We start from the raw sequence: 25,036 nt of genomic DNA, 5'->3' as shown, positions 1-25,036 counted from the left end.
ATTAATTGATTAATCAATAAATCAAAAATATCCTTTTTAGCCACATAACTTGGTCACTATCGTGTCCATATATTAGTTTCCTAGCTCAAAAGGTGCCTGAGATATTGCCCAGATGAGAAAGAAAATAAATAAATAATTAATAATGAAAATAACTAAATAATAATCATAAAACAATTAAATAATTGATTAATTGGCTAATATAATAAATAAACCACCACCGTTTCATCCGAATCTGTATCTTAAAAAAAAAATCATTAATGAAGTCATTAATTTGATAATTAAATAAATAATTGATTAATTAATCAATCAAAATTAGCCTTTACAGCCAAATCACTTGGTCATTGGCATGTCCAAACATCAGCTTCCTAACTCAAAAGGTGCCTGAGATAATGGCCAGAAGAGAAAGGAAATGTATAAGTACTTAATTAATCAATATAATAATTAAGTAACAAATCAACTAATTGATTAATCAAAAAACAAAAAATACTCTTTTTGCCAAAGCACTTTCTCACAATTGTGCCCAAATTTCAGCTTCCTAGCTCAAATGATGGCTGAGATATCGCCCGGACAAACAAACAAGAAAACAAGTACAGATACCTTCAAAGTATACCGCCCCCATGCCTAATAATTAAATATCCTCCAGTGCGGCATTGCCGGAGTGCCTCTGGCACCTGGCAATACAGTTGTGCAGCTCATAGAGACTGTATTTGGAGGGAGAGGTGCACAATAATTGATTGATTAAGTGCATTATTAAAATCAATAAAAGATTATCATAAAATATTTTCTTCATCAATTGGCTAATAGCATAACTAAACCACTAGTGCTTCTTCCGAAGATGCATCTTTTAGAAATGTAATTAAATAATTCATTAATAAAAAAATTAAATAATTAATTTATTAATCAATAAATAATTAATCGATTAATTGATTAATCAATAAATCAAAAATTATGTTTACAGCCAAATCACTTGGTCATTGTCATGCCCAAATATCAGCTTCCTAGCTCAAAAGGTGCCTGAGATATTGCCCAGATGAGAAAGAAAATAAATAAATGATTAATTAATGAAAAGAAAAAAATAATAATCCAAAAAATTAAATAATTAATCAATTGGCTAATAGAACACATAAACCACCACCATTTCATCCGAATCTGTAACTTAAAAAAAAAATTTTTTTTAGTCATTCATCGAATAATTAAATAATCAATCGATTAATTGATTAATCAAGAAATCAAAAATAGCCTTTACAGCCAAATCACTTGGTCATTGGCATGTCGAAATATCAGCTTCCTAACTCAAAAGGTGCCTGAGATAATGGCCAGAAGAGAAAGGAAATGTATAAGTACTTAATTAATCAATAATAATTAAGTAACTAATCAACTAATTGATTAATAAAAAAACAAAAAATATCCTTTTTGAGAAAGGACTTGCTCACGATTGTGCCGAAATTTCAGCTTCCTAGCTCAAAGGATGGCTGAGATATCGCCCGGACAAACAAACAAGAAAACAAGAAAACAACCAGAGTGAAAACTGAGTACTCCCTTTCAGCGTGCGTCATTGCCGAGCCCCCTTCGGTGCCCGGCAATGACGTCATGCAGCGCCTGGAGATGGCATAGGAAAGGAACGGTGTACAATAATAATTGTTGATAGGGGGTGGGAGGGTGGTGGTTGCGCCAAGTTGTTCGCAGATAAATGTGACAACTTCTTGGGAATCCTTTTTTCTTTTTCTTATTTGTATACAAAGTCGAGTCTCATGGAGGAGCTAGAACATACAATGGATCAGGATGTAACAGAACAAAAGGAACATTAGAAAGTGAACAGGGTTGAGGGACAAAACAGAAGAAGACTTGGAGAAATAAAGGATGTGGTTAAGAGCTAGAGGTAGGGGTGGACACATGGCGTGGACAAGATGATACAGCCGCAAACTCTCAGGAAGTAAAAGCTGGAAACTTGGAAAGAGGAGCGATTGGGGAGGGTTAACGAGGGTAGAAAAGATCAAGGTTGTGGATTGGGAAGGATCTGAGATGGTGGAGAACAGCTGTCTTGTAGACCTGGTGGGAAGAATGAGATTGAAGAGGATGTGGAACGAATGTTTATCACTATTTAGCAAACAGTTTATACAAGTTAAGATCATTAGACAAGTTATTTAAGATCATTTAGCATAAATGGTATATACACGTTATCTTAAACTTAATCTGGCTGTAGATAAAGAGTTAAAGAGGTAAATTGATGAGGTTAATAGCATTCGTCAAGTTGAGTAAATCGATCATGCAATGTGTGGCCTGGTGGACCATTAATTGATTTTAGAAAAGGAAATAACAATTCCAAATGGTTGCTTAGACTTGGCCAGATCAGTAATTAGAAAGCCATTAAAACGGGCTAAGCTGTGTTTCCACTTCCTGAAAAGGATGTTTCTGTCTCAAACTGCCACTCTGGGGGGTGCAAGACCCATCTTGCTCGGTATGCTTGTCCTGTTGAGTTTTATACCCCGATACATCTCGTCGCCTTCCAGTCCTGTCCTACAATTGATCTCCTCATTAAACCAATCATTTACTGCAACTACATCGTAGTCCTCGCCATGTCCGATAGTGGCAAGCTCCTCCATATTATTATTTAAGCACCTTACATTGCGGTTGAATATATTTTACTTTTACACAAGGATATTCAAGGCTCGAGAGTTTAGAGGTGTGATAGGAAAGAGAAAAGGGGAGGAGGTGTGACAATCTGGGTGAAGGACAGTATTGTATCGAGAGAAAGGTGCGACATTACGGAGGGAATTGATGGAGAGGATCCTGTGTGGATGGAGATAAGAGATTGGAAGAATAGGAAGATACTTGGGGGATGCTTTTATAGGGCTCCTGGTGTGAGAGAAGAGCAGGAAAGATGGATATGTTAAAAATTCATAAGGGCATGCGATAAGAGCAAGAAATATGGATAGGCCTACTTGCCCTGGATGTGTTGTGTCCAAGAGCAGGGAAAGGGCAGAACAGATGAGGATTTTTTTTACACCTCGTCGAGGATTGCTTTGTAACCCAGTTTGTACAACAGCCCATGAGTAGGATGTGCTGTGTTGGACCTCCCTTTGAGTAACGATCCCAATATGGTGGAAGACATGGAGGTGGAAGAGCATCTGAGGACAAGAAATCACAAGGTAGTAACCACAACTCTATTATTGAGACGTGAAGTTTAGGGTAGTAGTGGTGAGGATGTTAGATTTAAGAAGGGCAAACTTTGAGGGTATGAGAAGTTATTTGGGAACTTTAGATTGGGTAACGTTAATGAATGGACGGTCTGCATCAGAGAAATGGGCTACCTTCAAGGAGCAAATGTGCAGGGTGTGGAGCAGGTAAATTCCGTTAAGGTGTAATGGTAGAGGCAGAAAGATGACAGAGTGGTTGAGCAGAGATGTACGAAGTATAATGATGGATATGCAAAAGGCATTTGTTAAGTACAAAATAACACGAATAAAGTCTGACTGATATATGTATGTATGTATATATATATATATATATATATATATATATATATATATATATATATATATATATATATAATTTCAAAACACACTTGGTCACAAGTGTGCCTCACTGACCGGGTCCTCAGTCGAGGTCTTCAGCATCATCCCGTTTCGGCCCTTCAACCTCGACGGTCAGCTAAGGTGGGCCAGCAGGGGCACATACGCCTCCACATGCAGCAGTTACACCAGAATGCGTACATACCCCCACCCCAGCCAGTGAAAACACAGACTACAACAACAAAACCACTCCCAGAATCCACAGCCCCTCATCCACTCACTCTCACACACACACAAAAAAAAAACAAAAAAAAAAACGACCACCACCCTTACAACATGCACCACTCAAACAAAAACACATTCATGCAAAACCACCCCCACTCCTGCAACACACACACACGCACCATTCACACATCTCCATTTCTCTTCCGTGCTCAGTCACTACCCCTTTGGGATGAAATAAACCACCACCCACAACTTCAACCTACACCGTTCAACGTGCCTCCATAAACTTCATCCATATCCAAAGTGAGCCTTTCAAGGCAACCTGGGCAACTTTGTCACACATCCTCCTTCTTTCTGTACCACACACGCCAAGCCAAGCAAGAAATGCAGAAAAGGAATTGCCAATATACCCTCTACACTACACCCCACCTCAAATGGCTGACAAGAAACTCGCCAACCCTTCTCCCGGCACTCTGCCTCCAGCTCACTGAACTTTCCTCTCTTCCTCTCGTGCACCTCCTCCATGTTCTCTTCCCAAGGTACCGACAATTCCCCGAAGATGACCTGTCTTGTTGCACCTGACCAGATGACAATGTCAGGCCGCAACCTTGTCACACAGATCTCCTCTGGGAATACCAATTGCGGCTTTAGGTCTGCCACCACCTGCCAATCACAAGCATCTGACAGCCCTCTTGCTTTCCACCTCCTCCTCTTTCCACCTCTTACCACTTGGCCCTCCTTGACAAACCACACCTCTCCCCCATCGGTCTCCTTCTCCACTCTTCTCTCTTCTCTCTCTCTCTCTCTCTCGATCTCAGCACCTCTTGTTGCACCATCTGCACCACCACCAGATCATGCCACCACTTGTATCTTCCTGCTGCCAATGCTACTGAGCATGCACTCAGTGCATGCTGCACCGTTCCCAAACCTCCACACAAAGAACATCTCTCCTCCTGCAACAACCGCCACAATCTCAAGCTTACTGGTGATGGAAGCACATAATACGTTGCCCGCAACAGGAAACTCAACAATATTGGCTCCATCCTCCAAATCTCTTGACACTTCAATATCCTCACCCGCACACCTTCCCACCGCGTCGAAGCACCTTGCTGTGCCGGTCCGACTGCTTTCACATATCTCCCCTCCTCCTCCTTTCTTCTCACCTCCCTCTCAACCATCTTCCTCCTCTCTTTCACACATGCCTTTCCCCATCACTCATGCTTCATCTACCCCAAGCCATGCTTCCCGTGCTGTACCACCCCCACGACCTCCTCCTGTTGCAACCGCTCCTCCATCTTATCCACCTCTGCTCTTGCATTCCACTTCCAACTTCCCTTCTTCTCTGGGAGAGCATTCTTTACCACTGCATCACTCGAATCCCGCAACATCATAAACTCCCGCACCCTCACCACCTTAAACTCCTCGGTTAATGATGTCAAGGGAAACTGGAGTTTTCCACCCTGACCATTAAAGGCAATGTTCGTCAAACAGCGTGGCACTCCCAACCACCTCCTCACAAACCCGCTCACCACATCCTCCATCCTCTCTACATGTCCAATCGCAATATCATACATCATCAATGGCCACAATACTTGTGGCATCAATTCAAACTTCAAACACCATACCTTCACCTTACCTGGCAAACCACATCCATCAATCCTCTTCAAACCTCTCAAAAGCTTGTTCCTCACTTCCTCTACCCTTCCCACATCATTCAACTCTACTGTATACCATCTTCCCAAACTCTTTACAGGGGCCTCTGCCAATGATGGAACCACCTCCCCTCCCAGCTCAAACCTGTGCATGTTATCCACCACTTCTCGGCTCACTACCACACTCCTCGACTTTCTTGCTTTAAATCCCATTCTTGCCCACCGCATCAACCTTTCCAGTCATCCCAGTACCTCTACTGCTGCATCAGCGGACTGTTGGACAACTGTCAGGTCATCCATGAATGCAAAAATCCTTGGCAAACTCTGACCAGGAGCTATCTCCACTTCTTTCCCATGTCCACTCACCGCACGTATCAACAACTCCATAACCAGCACAAACAAAATAGGGTAGATGGTACATCCCATCGGGATCCCCACTTCCAACTTCTGCCACTCTGTTACATAGGACTGTGTCGCAAACCGCATCCAAAACTGATCATAATATGCCATCAAAAAATCCCTAAATCTCCGTGGCACCCAAAATAAATCCATGGCATACCTGATCAAGGCATGCGGCACTGACCCATATGCATTCTCCAAATCCAGCCATACCACCGCCACATCCTTACTTTGCCTCTTTGCCTCCTGCAACACTTGCCAGACCATTGCCGAGTGTTCAATGCATCCTGGTGATCCTGGTATTCCTGCCTTCTGCACAGAACCATCCAAAAAACTATTCCCTCTGATGAAGCCTGAGAGTCGTGCCGCAAAGACACTCATCAATATCTTCCCATCTACATCGAGCAATGATATTGGTCTAAACTGCTCCAGTGTCACAGCCTCCTCCTGCTTTGGAATATAAACTCCTTCTGCCCTCGTCCATTGACTGGGCACCACTCCTATATATATATATATATATATATATATATATATATATATATATATATATATATATATATGTTGTGAAAATCAACCAAATCCACAACTCGTCCCATAGTTAGGTTTAATTTCAATAAGATCGTGACATCATCCTGTAAAATACACCATGCAATATATATGTCAGGATCAAGGCATCATATGAGAAAGATTGGATATATCAGTCAATGCAAGCAAGCCGAGAATATAAGTGGGTACGTACCATTCAATTCTACATGTCATTGTATAAAGTCGCAGGAGTGGCCTCGAGTCGCGGACGTCCCGAGGTCTTATAGACACCGCCCAGTGGTTTAAGTGAGCGTCACACCTGGGTTCAACTTTAATCCATTTTCACCACATTCTCCCCGCCGTTAGAATTATGCTGCCACTAGGCAGGAAGCGAGCGCGCGTCAGCATTAATGGGTAGAGGACGTCATTATATCATTATTGGGGTGTCAAATAAATATTCCTATTGATTCTTGTCTTTGCGCCATTGTGTTATGTTTCGCACACTGTCAAAGTGTCTTCAGGGCTTCCTGGAAAGCGCTATACGAAACAAATCCATTATCAGTAGTACAGGTCAGTCGGTCCATCCGTAGCGGTCAGTGTGGCGAATTACCCTGCCAGCACAGATTCGGAAACTACCGGGTACGACGTCCCTAAACCCGGAGTCCCCTGCTTCGGAGTAGCCGCTGGAGGCAGGTGTCGGAGGGGCACCTCAGTGCCCTCACCGCTTCAGGCAGGGGTGTATCAGGCGAAGGGAGGGACGGCGGATGTTCTCAAGGCACACTCATAGCCTGGTTAGCAAACATGTCCGATACTGGCAGACGATGAGCCTGTGGGTCACAATAGTCTAGTCTCACAGGCCTATGTGCTGGATAAGGTGTACCTTTTCGATATGCAACTCATTACATAAGGTGTACCTTGCATGTAAGGTGTACCTTGTCGAAGAGCGAATGTCCATTCGTCGCAATGCAACGCATTTCAGGCAGATGTGTCGATGTGGAAGATGTGTAAATCAGTAAGCCTCTTTACAGTAAGCTGTAACAGTAAGTAAGATTACATGACAGGAGGCCATGACAGTGTAAGTCAATTACAGTAAGTCTGTACCGGCCTAGGAGTTGTAACAGTAAGTAAGATTACATGACAGGAGGCCATTACAGTAAGTCCATTACAGTAAGTCTGTACCTGCCTTGGCTCCCAAGGGTACATGGTCGATCCACGTTAGATCCACGTCATGGAATTGCCGAGGGAGAGAACCGACGAGAGCCATAACGAGAGTTACTCGATACCCCGGAGTTCCCCGTTTTGAAATCACGAGACTCGAGCGCCCTCTGACGGCAGTGCGTACGAATTACAAGCTCCGGCAAATAGTTTTACAAGCAAAACGTTTGCCACGAGTGCCCTCCGAAGGCTGCCCGAACGACCGGCATGGCAGATTACGACGACGCACAAAACGACCAAAATGCGCCTTCCCAGCGAAGCGCGCAGAATCTCCCGACCTGCAGCACAGTGCGCAGAGGATCGGAGAAGATCGGCTATACCGGCTACCGGCTACCGAGAGAACGTCCCGGATGGATTGTCCATCCAGGGCCCGTTCGGCTATACCACCGGCTGTACCGGCGACCGAGAGAACGTCCCGGATGGATTGTCCATCCATGGCCCGTTCGGCTATACCGGCTACCGAGAGAACGGGATTGTCCATCCATGGCCCGTTCGGCTATACCGGCTACCGAGAGACGTCCCGGATGGATTGTATCCATGGCCCGTCCTATTGACTACGCGGCGATACCGGCTATACCGGCTACCGTCCCGGAGGGATTGTCCCGGATGGATTGAGAAAACGTCGAGATCGAGAAATGGAAAACGTCCCGGAGGGATCGGCCATCCATGATGGTCCATCCATGGCCCGTCCTATCGACATACCGAGAGGATATACCGAGAGGATGGCCCGGATGGATGGATCGACATACCGAGAGGATGGCCCGGATGGATGGATCGACATACCGAGAGGATGGCCCGGATGGATGGACCATCATCTCACCCCCTCCCTCATCCTCCCCCCCCCCCCCCCCCATTGTGAAGTGTGAGATAGCACCCGCGCACCGCGCACCGAAGTCGAGCGACCTTCACAGTCTGGGTCAGAGGGAACGCAATCAGGCAGCGGCCGGGCGAGGCGTCTCGCAGTCTCGAAATGTGTGGAGGCGAGCCAAGAGACCAGTCCTAGAAGCAACAAGCCCAGAGTCAAGGGCGATCCGGCGGGCCGGTGCCCACGTGGCTTGCTCAGGAGACGAGGGAGTCGGGCGCAACGCTCAATGTTACCGTGTCGTGGGGGTCACCGTGCACCCCCAAATGCCCCGTGCCTTATCGATTAACGGCATAAATCCTCAATGTTGGCTAGTCGCCCTCGAAGGCCGCCACGTTATGACACGCACGTTCGGGCAGGGGCGGTCAGGTTGAGTATTTCTGCTATCTGTAGAGGTACCCAGGTAGACGAACTCAGGTAGACGTACTCTGATGACGCTAGCGTGGGAAGCAGTTAATGGCGCTGTAGAGCAAACGCGTGATTTAGTCGAGGACGTCATCAATTGGTTCGGGCGCGTGCGGGCGGGTTTGACGGCGAGTTCCAGCTGAGCGGTATCCCAAGACGGAGTAAAGTAGCACACCGAAATCTATAGTCTCGCGTCCATTGGGCAGCAGCATTCGGGCGGGCTCGAGATTGGTGTACGGAATACGAACCCGGCCGACGAGTGAAATGTCTTATCTAGGGGGCACCGCGTATGAGGGAAACCGAAAGTTGAGCTCGGCCCTTGAACCAGTGCGGCTTCGCCGAGTCGAGAGGGCGAGCACGCCGAGTAGAGAGGGCGAGCAAGCCGAGTCGAGAGGGCGAGCACGCCGAGTCGAGTGGGCGAGCACGCCGAGTCGAGTGGGCGAGCATGCTTGGCAGCGATAAACTGCACGACCTGAAGTAGCGTCTCGTTTGTTTAGCTGTCGGGTCAAAGGATCGAATACATATCACGACCTGAAGTAGCGTCTCGTTTGTTTAGCTGTCGGGTCAAAGGATCGAATACATATCACGACCTGAAGTAGCGTCTCGTTTGTTTAGCTGTCGGGTCAAAGGATCGAATACATATCACGACCTGAAGTAGTGTCTCGTTTGTTTAGCTTTCGGGCCGTGTTTTGTCCGGAGTTTTAGACATAGTTAGTCATATAGAATACACATCGTATACGATCATCTATCATAAGCATGAGCCCGAGTGTCGTGAAAGGCTATGAAGGTCCCGCTCGACGTCCTTAGAAACTCATCCGTGCTGCGCGAGTCCTCGTATGGTGCCAAGCGAGCCTCCATTGAGGCGATTCCGGGCAGCGGAGTTCGCCGGCCTCATTGAGTAGCCACATGTAGGTGGGATTTTGACGAGCCGCGATCAGAATCGCCGGCCTCGCAGAGTGGTGCCCGCGAAGGGCGCAGTGCGCGATTTGCGCGTAGGAGGTGATTCCACCGAGCAGCGATTGATCGGGTTGTGCCCGCGATGGGGCAGCGCGCGATTCGCGCGTAGGAGGTGATTCCGACGTGGAGCGATTGGAATCGCCGGCCTCGCAGAGTGGTGCCCGCGTTGGGCGCAGCGTGGCTTCGCGTGGGAGGAGGTGATTCCGACGTGCAGCGATTGGAATCGCCGGCCTTGCAGAGTGGTGCCCGCGTTGGGCGCAGCGTGGCTTCGTGTAGGAGGAGGTGATTCCGAGCAGCGATCGGAATCGTAGGCCTCACAGAGTAGTGCACGCGACGGGTGCAGCGCGCGCGATTCGCGCGGGGAGGTGCTTCCGAGCAGCGTTCGGTCGGGCACAGAGTAGTGCACGCGATGGGTGCAGCGTGCGGCGTCGCGTAGGAGGAGGTGATTCCGAGCAGCGATCGGAATCGTAGGCCTCACAGAGCAGTGCACGCGATGGGTGCCGCGCACGCGATTCGCGCGTGGAGGTGCTTCCGAGCGCGGCATGACAGTCAAGGGTGTCGTGAACACTCGCGTGGACATCTCATCTCGGGCCGAGGCACGCAAATCAGTTGGTCGGGTAGGCCGTCGGCTCCAAGCGGGTCCGTCGTTCCGACGGGGTTTCGGCCGCAGGACGTTGCCCAGTAGCATCGTTCTCCAGGCGTCTTGCCGGAGTCCGTCATGCCTGCTCCGGCGTTCGGGCCTCAGGAGAGCAGTTCGCCTTTTGACGACGCGGTCCCGCAAAAGGCTTGCGAGGTCCCCATCGCATCCGGTCCTTTCGAGGCAGACCGGCAGCGAGAGTAGTCGGAGCTCCGTAGCTGGAGCTAGCTCGACGGGTCCTCCGCCGGTCATTCTTCTCCGAGGTGGGCCTCGCAGGAGCGCGGAGAATGTCGGGAATGCTCGTCTGCGATTCGCGTTCATCCGGCCATCGCCAGACTCGTGTCCCGCCATTCCCGAAGATCTTTATTGAAATTAAGTGTTGTGAAAATCAACCAAATCCACAACTCGTCCCATAGTTAGGTTTAATTTCAATAAGATCGTGACATCATCCTGTAAAATACACCATGCAATATATATGTCAGGATCAAGGCATCATATGAGAAAGATTGGATATATCAGTCAATGCAAGCAAGCCTAGAATATAAGTGGGTACGTACCATTCAATTCTACATGTCATTGTATAAAGTCGCAGGAGTGGCCTCGAGTCGCGGACGTCCCGAGGTCTTATAGACACCGCCCAGTGGTTTAAGTGAGCATCACACCTGGGTTCAACTTTGATCCATTTTCACCACTATATATATATATATATATATATATATATATATATATATATATATATATATATATATATATATATATATATATATATATATATATATATATATACATATTGTTACAGATACGACTTTGATGGTATGGTGGGCCGAGCGGGATGGCCGCCGTATCCGTACAAGTTACCCGATTGTGCCCGAATGTTAACTAATCGCGCTACGCTGGCTCAATAGGAAAGAGAAGACACCCGGCTGGGTTATAATGACACAATACGACACCAGGGGTTCAGTTCTCAAGTATATTCGTACGGAAAAAGGTTAGATTACAAGGACAAGAGGGAAACATAGGAAGGTGGGCACTTAAACACACTCTTATATTAACCCTAGACAGACCACGGATAAACGGGACAAGGCTCACTCACACGGGGTTTGATGGCCAGGAAAGCGGCAGTCGATGGCTCAGGTGCACCTGGCTCAGGGACAGAATCGCGTACGTTGGTGTCCAGCAGATGCGGGGAGGTCGCTCAGCGCTCGTGGGTCGCGACTTTGGTCTCAAGCTGGGGAGGTCGCTCAGCGCTCGGGAGGGTGGCGTCTTGTCCTTCCAAGCTCGGGGCGCATCTGACGTCACGTCCGGCGCGGGGCCGCGTATATCCGGCGGGGAGTCACGCCCTCGCTCGTTAGCTCCGCCCCATATGGCATCGGCCCATGGCTTCTCATTGGGTGCGGGGGTTACCGGCTCCGCCCTTGACGAGGGGCCGACAGGGAGCCCCCTTCTGGGTAACCCCGTCGAGCACATGTTCAATGGCGGCCAACCGAGCCGGAGTGAGGACGCAAAGCCGCTGTTGTTGTGGTTGTTGTTGGAGCTTGAGATGATGGGAAGAGATGCGGGGAGGTATGGGAAGGTCCTAAACTCCTACTGGTGCCATATCATCACATTCTGGTGCAACGAAGAGTCATAATTAATGGAAACAAGTCCTTAACTGACATAGATTAAGAATAACTAGCAAGATGTCCTATAATTGTCTACGTGTGGTGCGGGGGACCTGGGCACGACATTTAATGGGGGAATGAAGGGGAAGATCGGCTCTAATGGGTGTTGTTTACAGACAATGGGACTAGGGAATGGGGTAAGGGGAGAGTTGGGGAGTATCGGAGAAGATAGGGGAATATTTACAAGCGGATATGGAGGCCAAATTCCATATTCGCAACATTGCACCCTTCTCTACCCTCGGGGCGTCCCGACCCGATAAATTTTTACCTACTTTAGTGTGGCACGCAATGTAGTTCCCTCTACTATTAACTCTACCCTGAGTGCGACAGTTTTACAGATATTCACAAATGAGTAAATATGTCCCCCTGCGACGTTGCACCCTTCTCCTCACAGAAACACACCCACAGGATAACCGAATCCGGAAAGAATTCTCAAACTAAACATACAGCCGGTAGGGAGCATTATTTACAAGACTACGCTGCTATTTACACTACGATCCAGGACCTGTTTTTGGAGGAACACATGCAGATGTTATGCATAGAGAGAGCGCGCTTGCCAACATCGATACACCAACCCACGAGTGCTCTGTGGCCGACGGCCTTTAATAACGTGCAGAGCACCCTTTCCCGAGCATCAACAGCACCACCCCACCACCAATCGGTGCAGTCACCATTGTTCAATGAAATAAAAATAAATTCGACAACCCCTAACCCTGCAGGTGTCTCTTGCTCTTCTTGTGGTGCACTTGGTGGTTAACTAAAAGTGGTTCACCTGTATGGCATAGGTGCCCCGTTGACCCATAGGTCCATCCCCGGGTGGTGCTTGGCCGCAAAAGAACTACGGTCCATTGTGGGTGGCCACCAACATTGCGGTCCATATGGTGTATCGATCCAGGCAACAAGCAGCGAAAGTGCAGGCCCACAACTGCGTAGCCAGCACCTCTCTCTCCTCTCTCTCTACCCCAAAGCCAGATCCTCGGAGGTGGGAGACAAAAGAAGAAACAAGTGAGTAAGGTGGTAAGGGCGCAAAAGTGCACGCAATATAAGGTAATGCACACTGGGGGCACATGGGAACCAGGTGAGACAGGTACGTTCCTATCGTACGCCCCCCCCCCCACCAGGTAACCTACATGGCCCCTCCCTTACCCCTTACTGTATCCACACAACACAACACTACCCATAAACATCTACTTTACAAATCAACAAACATCCCTACTGTCTTCCCCGTTCCTCCCATATACCAAATTCGTCTTCTCTCCCTCCTAACCAATCAAATTTGCCATTTTCAACTCTCATCAAAATTTGCCATCTCCAACTCAACATCAAAATTTGCCATCACCAATTCATCATCAGTCCCTCCTAGGGAGGGAGAGATGGAATCACCCCAATGTCTCATCCACGTCGTGATGCGTCTCACAAATCCAACAGCAATCTCATTTCCTGCAACAAACAAAGAAAACACAGGTGTGGAGTCATCATCATCACCACAGGCAAGTGGCTGCGTATGGTGCGACAGGTTCATCAATCCTAACTATTTCCTAAATGACTTTAACAACTTTACACTACCCGGGGTCTTTCTCCGGCCAAACCATTGGCCCTCTTACGCTATGGGTTCTAAAAACCAATTCCCATTGGCCAAACTGTGGTGCTCTTCAATTTGGGGTCTCACTCCCCCGATTCATCTCCCGGTGCCCTCGCACAATTTCTGGGCTGCGGCGTGTACCTCTCCCAGTGGGTCTACCCACCTGCACACCTCCACCACTGCAGTTGCCTCCGAGCTTACCTGCTCCTCACCCTAACCTAACTACCTGGGGAAGGCCCTCTGGCTCTCTCCCCACTCCGTGCCCTCTCTGGCACTGGGCTGCCCGATCCACACCCGGGATCCTCAGGCACCCACTCACAACTACCGGCTCCCAGAGCCCACCTGCGGCCTCACCTGGCCGACATCCTCACAGTGGTGGAGTGCCCAACCAACTACACACACTAACAGGCTACACGCCCAGCCATTTCCACAACACTAATGCACCCATTCACAACACCATTCTGCAACCGCACCACAAATGCCAATATCCAACCACAATTTACCTGTACCCTCTACCTAACACTTACACTACCCGCCCCGGGTACTCGTGAAAGGGGTCCACCCTTCCCCCATCCACACCTTCGCACCATGCACACCACTCCGTACCACTCACTCCAACTCTCTCCACACACCTGTACCTGCACACCTGTGCTCTCACACCTGGTGCCACCTGCACCCTTCTCTCCCCAAGCGCATTCGCGCTGATCCACACACTCACTACTCATACACTGCTCCACACACCTGTTCAATTCTCACAAACACGGCATCATCTCAGCTAACTACTCCCTTCTGAAACTTGCGCTTCCCAGTCGTCCCTTTAAACTATTGCGCTCCCTCGTCATTATCATCCATACTAATCTACCTGCGTCCCCACTACAGGTATCAGTCACTAACTAATCTTAACGTTACCTAATGTCATCTTCTAGATCCCTACACACAATATCCTAACCCACCCGGGCTAGTTTTCACTGCCATACACCCCATAAGCTATTGCGCATTTGCCCCCCCACCTGTGAGGGATGGTGGATTTGCCATCCCACCACATCGGGGGTCTCTCACTACCAATTTTGCACATCAAATTTCAACAAATCAAAAATTTGCCAATCACTGCTCATCATCTGCCAATCACTACTGCCAATCCCTTGCCAATCATCAAATTTTGTTTTTCTCTAATTTTGGGGCCAAAACACTAACCTCATCACCCAGTCTACTCACTAATACCTCTCGGTGCGCCAATCCCTGTCCAAAGCCCGGCTTCGTAAAGCCAAGCAATGGATGCTGGTGGTTTTGTGCCTGCGGCTGGATGCGTCCGGCATTCGGGGCAGGGACGGGGGCGTACCCGGGCCGAGATCCCACGCATCACCTCGGCGTGGAGCCATCCAATGTCCCGATCTCGACCTGCCGGCACGTCTCAACAAAACGTGGTCGCCATAACGACCCTTCCTATCGGGCTGCCAGCTCCGCCTAGTGGAGCCTGGACGCGGCCGTTCAAAGCGAGGCCCAGCACGCACCGAGGGCCCGATTCGACTATAAGTCGTTCTAAACTCTATCCCGTCTAACGTCGATGCTTCACCTGGACGCTTACACCCCGCAGCCCGTTCCTTGCTCACACATCCAGCCGTCTCCATGCTCCTCGTCGTACCTTTCCTTACACACCAAGGTACTCTCATTCCACTCACAGACTTGGTCACACACCTGACCACCGAACACTTTGGCACACATTCGTTGGTCGCACACCTCACCAAAACACCTCTTCGCGCCCCCTCCTCGGTCACCTCCTCTGTGACAATCACAGGTGTGCCCTCATTCGCACACCCAACCACGTGCCTCACCACCAATTCCAGCGTGCATTCCCACTCACGCTCTACCATTCCAGGTGTGCATCCTTCCATCCCAGGTGTACATCCTCGCTCACCTGTCACAACTAACTCACGCTCCATGTCACTCTCACTACTTTCACCTCCACTCGTGACAACGCACTCACCCTTACTCTTGACAGCACACTCTTTCCCCATGCACTTGTCGGTCACACCCCTTTCTCGCGCACACTCTCCCGTTACACCCTCTGTAACACTCACCACAGGTGGACACTCTTCCTTACTTCTGACAGCGCACTCCTTCCTCATGCACCTGTCCGTCACACACCTTTCTCGCGCACACTCCTGCGCACACTCTCCCGTCACACCCTCTGTAACACTTACCACACCGCGCTTCCATGTGCTCCCTCGCACACGCGCTACGACCGACTCACTCTCGCCAGCACCCTCACTACTCCTTGGCACGCACTTTTTCCTCACACACCCCAGAGTCGGACTTTCTCGCACACCTCCTCTTTCGCACACCAGACCTGTCGCACACTTCACCAACGGCCTCTCACGAACACCCGGGTCTATCTCGACCCCCAAGCTTCTTAAATCCCCTGGCGCATCATACGCACGACCATATTGGTCACCACTTACACCGGGTCCTCTTCCTCTTCGCTTCTCCTCCATCACCTGCGAATCCCTCATCCGGTTAATGAGCACATCATCACGATCCAAACACAGACTTTGGACCAATTCTTTTATCTCCTCTTTTATCTCTTTCTTATCCCCTCTCCGTCGCTTCTTAATTTCGCTCATCCCTTCTTCCACTTCTTCTAATTTGTGCTTCACCTCTTTTATTCCCCGGTACGTCTCCTCAAGCTCATCCTCTAAGGCTACCTTGACCGTTTCCAGGTGCGTCCTCACCTGCCGGTCCTTCGTCTCCATTACCTCTATCACCTCGTCCAACCTCGTTGTCAGTCCCTCACGTACCATCTGACATTCCCTTTTTTAATTACCCCTACGTCCTTTTTCATCTCCTTCTGTGTCGATTTTAAACCCTCTATTACCGCTGTGTTCTTCTTTACCTGGTCCCCCAACTCCTTTTGTCCCACTGTCAGTTGTTCTACTCCCAGCGTCAGGACCTCTATGCCCCCTTGTAACTTTACAGTCCCCTTTCTCACCTCCTTCTCCATGCGCTCCTTACAGTGCCTCACCTCCTCGCGCACTCCTCCGACCTCCTCACTCACTCCTCTTCTGATCTCCTCTCCCATCACTTGCATCTCCTGCCCAGATGCCACCCTCATCTGCTCCATTTCCTCCCTGTGAGCATCCAGTTTGGTTTCTACCCCCATTCTGACCCCCTCTATCTGCTGCTCCATTTGTTTAACTTCCCTTTCCGCTTGGTCCCTCATGTCCCTCAATTTGCCTTCCATACTGTTTTCTAACCCCTCTAACCCCTTTTGCATCCCTTCCATTTGATTCTCTTGAGCGGCCATTCTGTTTTCTACCCCCGTTAACCCATTTTTCACTTCTTTTATCCCGTTGTCTAACCCCTCAAAATTATTGTCTAACTTCCCAATTTTCTTGTCTAACTCCTCAAAATTATTGTCTAACTTCTCACCGGTACCCCTCGCTTCGTCCCTCATTACCCCCATTTGGCCCTCTAATCGCTCACCCTGAGCCCTCATTCCCACAATTTGGTCTCCCATTCGTTCCATAAGGGCCCTCATTTGCAACATAAAAAGGTTCGGATCCACCAGGGGCGCTACCACGGTCGCGGGCGCGGTGACCAGCGAGGCGCCATTTTGCGCGTCTGCTACCCTCGCTGCTTCGCTCTCCTCACGTCCCTCAATTTGGTCCTGGACCGACCCTGCCTCACTCTCCCCTACCGGACCCCAGCCGTCTTGATCCGCCATAGCGCGACTTTCAAAATTCGGTTTTTATTTTTTATTTTCGTAAAACAATTTGAAATTTCGCCGTTATAATTTCGCGCGGGAAACGCGCTCCGAATCGATTTTCCCTCCCAAAATTTGGGCCTAATAAATTTAGTCCCGGGTTCGAATTCCACTCCTCGACACCAATTGTTACAGATACGACTTTGATGGTATGGTGGGCCGAGCGGGATGGCCGCCGTATCCGTACAAGTTACCCGATTGTGCCCGAATGTTAACTAATCGCGCTACGCTGGCTCAATAGGAAAGAGAAGACACCCGGCTGGGTTATAATGACACAATACGACACCAGGGGTTCAGTTCTCAAGTATATTCGTACGGAAAAAGGTTAGATTACAAGGACAAGAGGGAAACATAGGAAGGTGGGCACTTAAACACACTCTTATATTAACCCTAGACAGACCACGGATAAACGGGACAAGGCTCACTCACACGGGGTTTGATGGCCAGGAAAGCGGCAGTCGATGGCTCAGGTGCACCTGGCTCAGGGACAGAATCGCGTACGTTGGTGTCCAGCAGATGCGGGGAGGTCGCTCAGCGCTCGTGGGTCGCGACTTTGGTCTCAAGCTGGGGAGGTCGCTCAGCGCTCGGGAGGGTGGCGTCTTGTCCTTCCAAGCTCGGGGCGCATCTGACGTCACGTCCGGCGCGGGGCCGCGTATATCCGGCGGGGAGTCACGCCCTCGCTCGTTAGCTCCGCCCCATATGGCATCGGCCCATGGCTTCTCATTGGGTGCGGGGGTTACCGGCTCCGCCCTTGACGAGGGGCCGACAGGGAGCCCCCTTCTGGGTAACCCCGTCGAGCACATGTTCAATGGCGGCCAACCGAGCCGGAGTGAGGACGCAAAGCCGCTGTTGTTGTGGTTGTTGTTGGAGCTTGAGATGATGGGAAGAGATGCGGGGAGGTATGGGAAGGTCCTAAACTCCTACTGGTGCCATATCATCACATTCTGGTGCAACGAAGAGTCATAATTAATGGAAACAAGTCCTTAACTGACATAGATTAAGAATAACTAGCAAGATGTCCTATAATTGTCTACGTGTGGTGCGGGGGACCTGGGCACGACATTTAATGGGGGAATGAAGGGGAAGATCGGCTCTAATGGGTGTTGTTTACAGACAATGGGACTAGGGAATGGGGTAAGGGGAGAGTTGGGGAGTATCGGAGAAGATAGGGGAATATTTACAAGCGGATATGGAGGCCAAATTCCATATTCGCAACAATATATATATATATATACAAATGTTTTAAATTACTTGGTGGTGAGGTGTTTTGAATTACATGGTGGTGAGGTGTTTTGAATTACATGGTGGTGAGGTGTAATCCCAAACTTCCAGTCTGCACCTATCCCTCCCCTAGGTATGTGCTGATAGGTTCTTTCTTGAAAAAAAAACATTCAACCTAAATCTTCAACCTAAATTGCCTATAAAAATGTAATATCACAAACACAACAAATACATTTGTGCAAAATAATTGTTTGTATTATGATTGGTGTAAATCATGACAACACAGCAACTCAGGTACAGTCATTATCCTCAGCTAAAATAAGCCCGTTCCTCAGTAACGTGCGCTCGCCGAGCCAAGCTAGTATATATATATATTATATATAAGTTCAATATATATATAATTTCAAAACACACACACACGCTCAAGGATTCTTCAACTTTTAGCAATAGATGCAAAAACCTAGTATTTATTGTATTGTCCCGGAAACAAAACAAACAATATATATTTACAACAGCACTTACAGCTCCAGTAGCTCCCCCACCTCATCTTCCCAAACATGATTAATAGCAAATATCATCATTTAAAATTTACCCTGTATATTCAGAGGCCCCAGATATGTCCTTCACATCGGTGTTCAGAAGCACATAGTCCAGATTCACACTCCATTTCACTTTTAGCGTTTTTCGGGGTTTTGTGTAGTACTCGCCCATCCACTCAGGCCTTGCACCAACCCACATGGTCGGGAGTTTGCAGTACGAGCACCTGCCCGTTTGGTGAGCTGCGAAGGTTCTGCAAGTCTTTCATTGTGCAGAGGCACATTCCTTTCTATCAGGTATTTTTCCAAGTATTTTCAGCTTATTTCAGAAACTTGATGAGCCATTTTCAGTAACAATCCTCATCTCCAACACACAATATACTTTGTGATGCCCTGTATGCTAACATTTCCTTGAAGTTTCTGCACATGCGTGCTACACAATCTGGAGCAGACTATGTTATTTCAAAAGATGTGTATTGTTCCCACCTTTTGGGGTCGGCAGGGGTACGATTTTGACCCAAGTCTTTCACGATCTAGCTGGGCAGGCCTGATATTTAGTTGCAGTTAATTTGGGTAGAAATTTGTAATTTGTTCAGGGTGCAAGTGATAAGTCGCCTAGTCTGTGAAAGACACCGTGGAATCTTTAACGTCCACCAAGCAATGCTAGCAGATTGGACACCCAGCGTAATGTCCACCCAGTGAATGGCACACCCATTGATGACTCACCCTGCCAGTCATAGAAAGAGGAGGTGAGTTACAGTCATCCAAGAGCGACGTTATAAGGGCATGAAGCAGAGTTTCAGTTTTTCTCTGGGATGACCAGGATAGTTTACCTGTATGCACACTCACCTTTCAGCTGTCTAATGAAGAACAGGTCGTGCTGGTGAAGACCCGTGTGTCGACCAGTGTCAGAAGAAGCTGATATTTTGGTTGTTAACCCTACGTTGGAGCGAAAGAGACTTTTGCTCTGGCAGAGCCTCTTTTGCTTTGATTAGGAGTCTATGCCTGAAACATCAGCTTCTCAATGTTTCCCAACAACGGTAAGCATACCTTGATCAACGTCCTGTTGATTTCATCCATTGTTTCAACCGTCTAGTCTGGCTTCTAAACTAGACCCAGATCATTGCATCCCATCTTTTCCCATCTTTCATCAGTTTACCAATCATGGTGAGGAGGATCTTTCTTTTAAATTCCTTACATCGAATTTTATTGGATTCCCTGTTGGGTTTTTTCCACTATCCTTCCTAGTAAGCTATTCCATGGATATTCCACACATTGTTTCGTAAAAGAGGAAGGAAGGATGTTCTGCCAAATTACACCACTAAATGTGGGGACTATTAGGAATCCTGACATATATGTATACCAAGTCATGCATGTTTTACACTTCAAGCAACAGCTTCCATACAGGTGTGGCTCATGTGTTAATGAAGCAAATAACATACCAGCATGCTTAGGGTCATGTATAATAACGCTGCACAGGCCTGGTTGCCTATAATTATGCCTGGCATGTCTGCAAGAGGAGACCCCCCCCAATGCCCCCTTCCACAGAACACGTATGGTCACCCAATGGTTTGATGAGCACAACACTGATGTTATCCAAACGCCATGGCCTCCCAATAGAGCATTTATGGAATATTCTGTCATGACACCTGAGACCGCTTTTTCCACCTCTATCAAACAAGTGTGAGTTGATTGACTTTCTTGTGGAAAAATGGTACCGCATCCCTCCTACAGAATCCCAGACGGTGGTGGACTCTATGCCACGGCACATACATACAGGCACATACAGGCACGTGGTGGCCCAACGCCCGATTAAGTGACTTTACATTGACTATTCCATTTTTGGTCCACGACTGTACATTAGGCTGGGTGTCCCATTTCCGAACATTAGTTGGTGGACGTTAAAGACCTCTCGTTGTCTTTGACGAAAAGTAGGTAAGATATGGGTAGAGACCTTCAACACTGAACAGATTTCAGATTGAAAGTCTACATGAAAAGTAGATGAGTAGGCATCCTGAACAAATTGCAAATTTCTGCCTGTACTGAATGTTTGGGAAGGCAATGGCAGACCACCCGACATCACCGTTACCAAGAGACTGCTTTGACAACACCGATGCTCTGTATAGTGTCTGGGATATTGATGATAAAGATTTTTGGCTTTTAAGGTTTTTTCTGACATTGGCAAAACCATACGCCTTGGTGGACGTTAAAATGTCCCACTGTGTACTCCGAGGAGTATGTGAGTCATCGCCGGCACACTGGCCAAATTCCTGCCCTAACCTTAGTCGAACGTCCTGCCTGGCCAGCTGGTTCGTGAAAGACCTGGGCCAAGCTTCCTCCGGCCAACATCACAAGAACGTGAGCTAAAGAAGAAGAAATATATATCTGGGGTATCTGAAAGTATTTGTACGGCCAAGTCTTATTTTGTATTTGTACTGCACATAATCTTACCATTCACTGATAAATGTTCAAAGTTTTTATCCACTACTCTCCAATAGCAACAACTGTTTCTAAAATCATCTGAGATACCAACCTTTTTTATGGCGTCTTTACTCTTTGTAGCTCCATCTTCGTCGCTCTCCCCTGCACCTGTCCAATTACCTTTCCATTCCCACGATGCTTGTCTCCCTCCTCCCCCTCCCAATTGGTGAAATCTTTTCCTGATTCCTAATCATCTCTCTAACAAAAGAATGACGTCATGGGTGGCCAAAAGTGAAAATAGAGTTCAACAATAAGCTCTCACCATAATGTTTCACATGCTTCGATTTATTTAAATAACTTGTCAGAATCCATTGAGTTTTCAGGTTGAGAGTCATTTTTATCCTTGGCACCGATAATATGGAGAACACCGATGATGTCACGCCACATCTTCGATATGATTCACTGTGTGTGTGATTACAGTGACTCGGTTCTGCTCGCCGAGCACTTTTAACCTGCCTTTACTAGCAGGAAATGTGTAATTCAAATTGTCTTTTAAATGTAATGTTAAGCATTTAAACGAAAGAGAGGCAATTTCAATATGACTAAAATCAGACTCAAAGAAATATAGGAATACGAGAAAATCCGTGGATGAGAGGTGTCGGTTCGTACCATTTCCTGTTAATACAGGTTAGCAGAGACAGTGGATATAAAACACACACACACACACACACACACTACGTGAAAAGTGCAGACTACCGAATCCAATTTGTAAGCAAGCATGAAGACAACAAACCAGAGAACGTATCCCTAACCCACCTTGCAAAAAATTTCCAAAGACAGGTGCAAATGCAAGATGTCACACAAGAAACTGAAACAGCAACGAGTACAGGCCCAACAATTGCAAAAAAGACGAAAGCAAAATATAAAATGAAATGTCAACAGATATACACTGACAACTGGGAAAACGACAAAAGAACAGGAAGGTATAAAAAAAAAGAGTTGGACAGATTGGGAGTAGACAAAGAAGGCTCTTTGGAATCGCTAAGAATAGGTCAGCTCAACTGGGATGGAGAACAAATCATTAGAAATCCCCAAGACCAAGGACACTACACCAAATGATTTAAGAAAATGGTGGGACTGATTCAAGCAAACAAGTGTAGGTTCTGCAAGGTAGAAACAGAAAGTATGAGCTATCTCCTATTTGGATGTAAAAAAAAAAACTCATGCCGAAAAGCTGTACTCCAAAAGGCACAACTCGGTATGTGGAGTAATCCACTGGCACATCTGCTAAAGTCTCAATATTCCAGTTCCAGAAAACTCATGGAAACATGAACCAAAAGCAACCACTGAAAACACGAAAGTAACGCTCACGTAATACCTAATGATTCCATCAAGCGTGAACATAGAAAACAAAGCATTGCGACCGGATATAGTACTTAGGTACAAAAAGAAAAGAAAGCATTGCTAAACTAGAAAAAGAGCAATCGGAGATTGCAAACCCTCGCCAGGATGTATTTTCAGTGTTTTTTTTAAGGCTTTTGTGTTAAAACAAATATGGCGGCCGAACCACGTGACCGATGACATCATCATTATTGTTTTTTCGACACTAATTTATTCCTAGATTATGCTCAAGAAATTTCATCTTGATCGGATGAAGGTTTGTACTTGTCGAATTATGATGTCATAATGGAGGAACCTATGACATCATCATTAACATATTTTATTCCCCATGGAGAGTTATTTACAATGAGCCATGTCTCATTTTTTCTATTCAGCACTTTTGGAGATATAGAGATGCAAAGTTTTTCGGTTTTTCCAAGATGGCGGCCGAACCACGTGACTGATGATGTCATCATTATTATTTTTATTCACCAGTTTATGCCGACATGACGCTCAAGAAATTTCATCTTGATTGGATGGTTTTGTACTAGTCGAATTATGATGTCATAATGGAGGCACCTATGACATCATCATTAACATATTTTATTCCCCTTGGAGTTCTTTAAAATGAGCCTTGTCTCAATTTTTTCTATTCAGTGCTTTCAGAGATATAGAGGTGCAAAGGTTTTCGTTTTTTCCAAGATGGCGGCCCAACCACGTGACTTATGACGTCATAATTATCACCAAAAAATTCTAGAGATGGAGTTGCACCTATGGTGAAAATTTGCTGTCAATCGGACCAACGGTTGCAAAGAAAATCATATTTATTCTGTGCGGACAAACACACAGACAAACAGACAAACAAACAAACGGACTCAAATGCAATACCCTCTCCTCTGGCGAGGGTAAAAATGAGGTGTCAGTCCCTCGCGATTTTGGCCGAAACAACACAAATCAAGAAAATTACCAAATACCAAAACCTCAAAAATGAAGTGAAAAGATCCTGGAAGCTGAAGAGCACGGAAATTGTACCAGTGGTTATTGGAGTGTCGGGAATGATAAAATGAACCTCACAGAGATCTTTAAAAACATTCCTGGGAATATTACGACAAACTGCAGTTGGAAGCTGTCCAAGGCTCGGTGACGATCCTCAAAATAGCCCTCGGAACACAACTTTGAGAATAAGAAAACGTCACAAACTGGTCTATGAATCATGATCCTTTACTGAAACGGAGGCAGATACTTCGAGACCTGGAAAGGCTCTGTTCCACCTTCTGAAACCAGCATTTGGAGATACCAACCAACGACACACACACACACACGTTTCTACTTTTACCAATAGAGGCAAAAATCTAGTATAATTTATCTTGAGGCCCCAGACCCAAACAAATAGATATATTTATAATGGCCTTCAGAGCCATAACAGCTCCCAACTGCCACCCCTCCTCCCAAACATGATAAATAGTAAATATCATCATTTTAAACTTACCTGTGCATTTACAACCACCACATATGACCTTCCCATCAGTGTTGTGCAGAGGCACAGTACACCCTATTCTCTCAGGTACTTTCCCAAGTATTTTCAGCTTATTTTAGAAACTTTGTGAGCCACTTTAGGTAGCAATCCTTATCCACCACTCACAATATACATTCCATGCCCCGATGACCGTTGTTACTATGGGTTTCTGCACGTGCGTGCTGAGCATTCTGGGTCAGATTACGTCATTTTCAAAGTTGCGTATTGAGCAGCTGAAAACGTTACTTAAATTGCAGTAAATTGGTGATTATCTTGGTCTAAGAGCAGATGCTCCAATATTTGACCCAAAAGTTAGGACCAGGACAGGATCAGTTGGTAGGATAAGAAGACTCAAAACTGCATTTTAATAGCAAAATAACCTTTTCAATACATTGTGACTCCATGAAAGAAAAAATCCCCATGTAGTTATCATCTTGGCCTTTTTCATTTACATCCTGCCATCCCATAGTATCTATCCTAATACTTTCTATTTTGCCTAAACAAGGATCAAAGTAGAGGTATAAAGAGCTTCTACGTTTATTTCAATTAGGATCAATTGGAGTGGAACTT

General features: G+C 47.1%; 1 protein-coding gene across 4 annotated transcripts in view; it reads left to right on the top strand.

Moving 5' to 3' along the window:
* LOC137425615 (protein Wnt-5b) overlaps nucleotides 1-25,036 on the top strand; it is a 472,266-nt gene that overhangs the window by 364,770 nt on the left and 82,460 nt on the right. The gene's annotated exons all lie outside the window — the stretch shown is intronic.

This window comes from Myxine glutinosa, chromosome 4, assembly GCF_964187855.1.
Source record: "Myxine glutinosa chromosome 4, kmMyxGlut1.1, whole genome shotgun sequence".
Taxonomy (NCBI): Eukaryota; Metazoa; Chordata; class Myxini; order Myxiniformes; family Myxinidae; genus Myxine; species Myxine glutinosa.
Note: the sequence above shows the minus strand (reverse complement) of the source record. Positions and strands in the feature narration are given on the sequence as shown.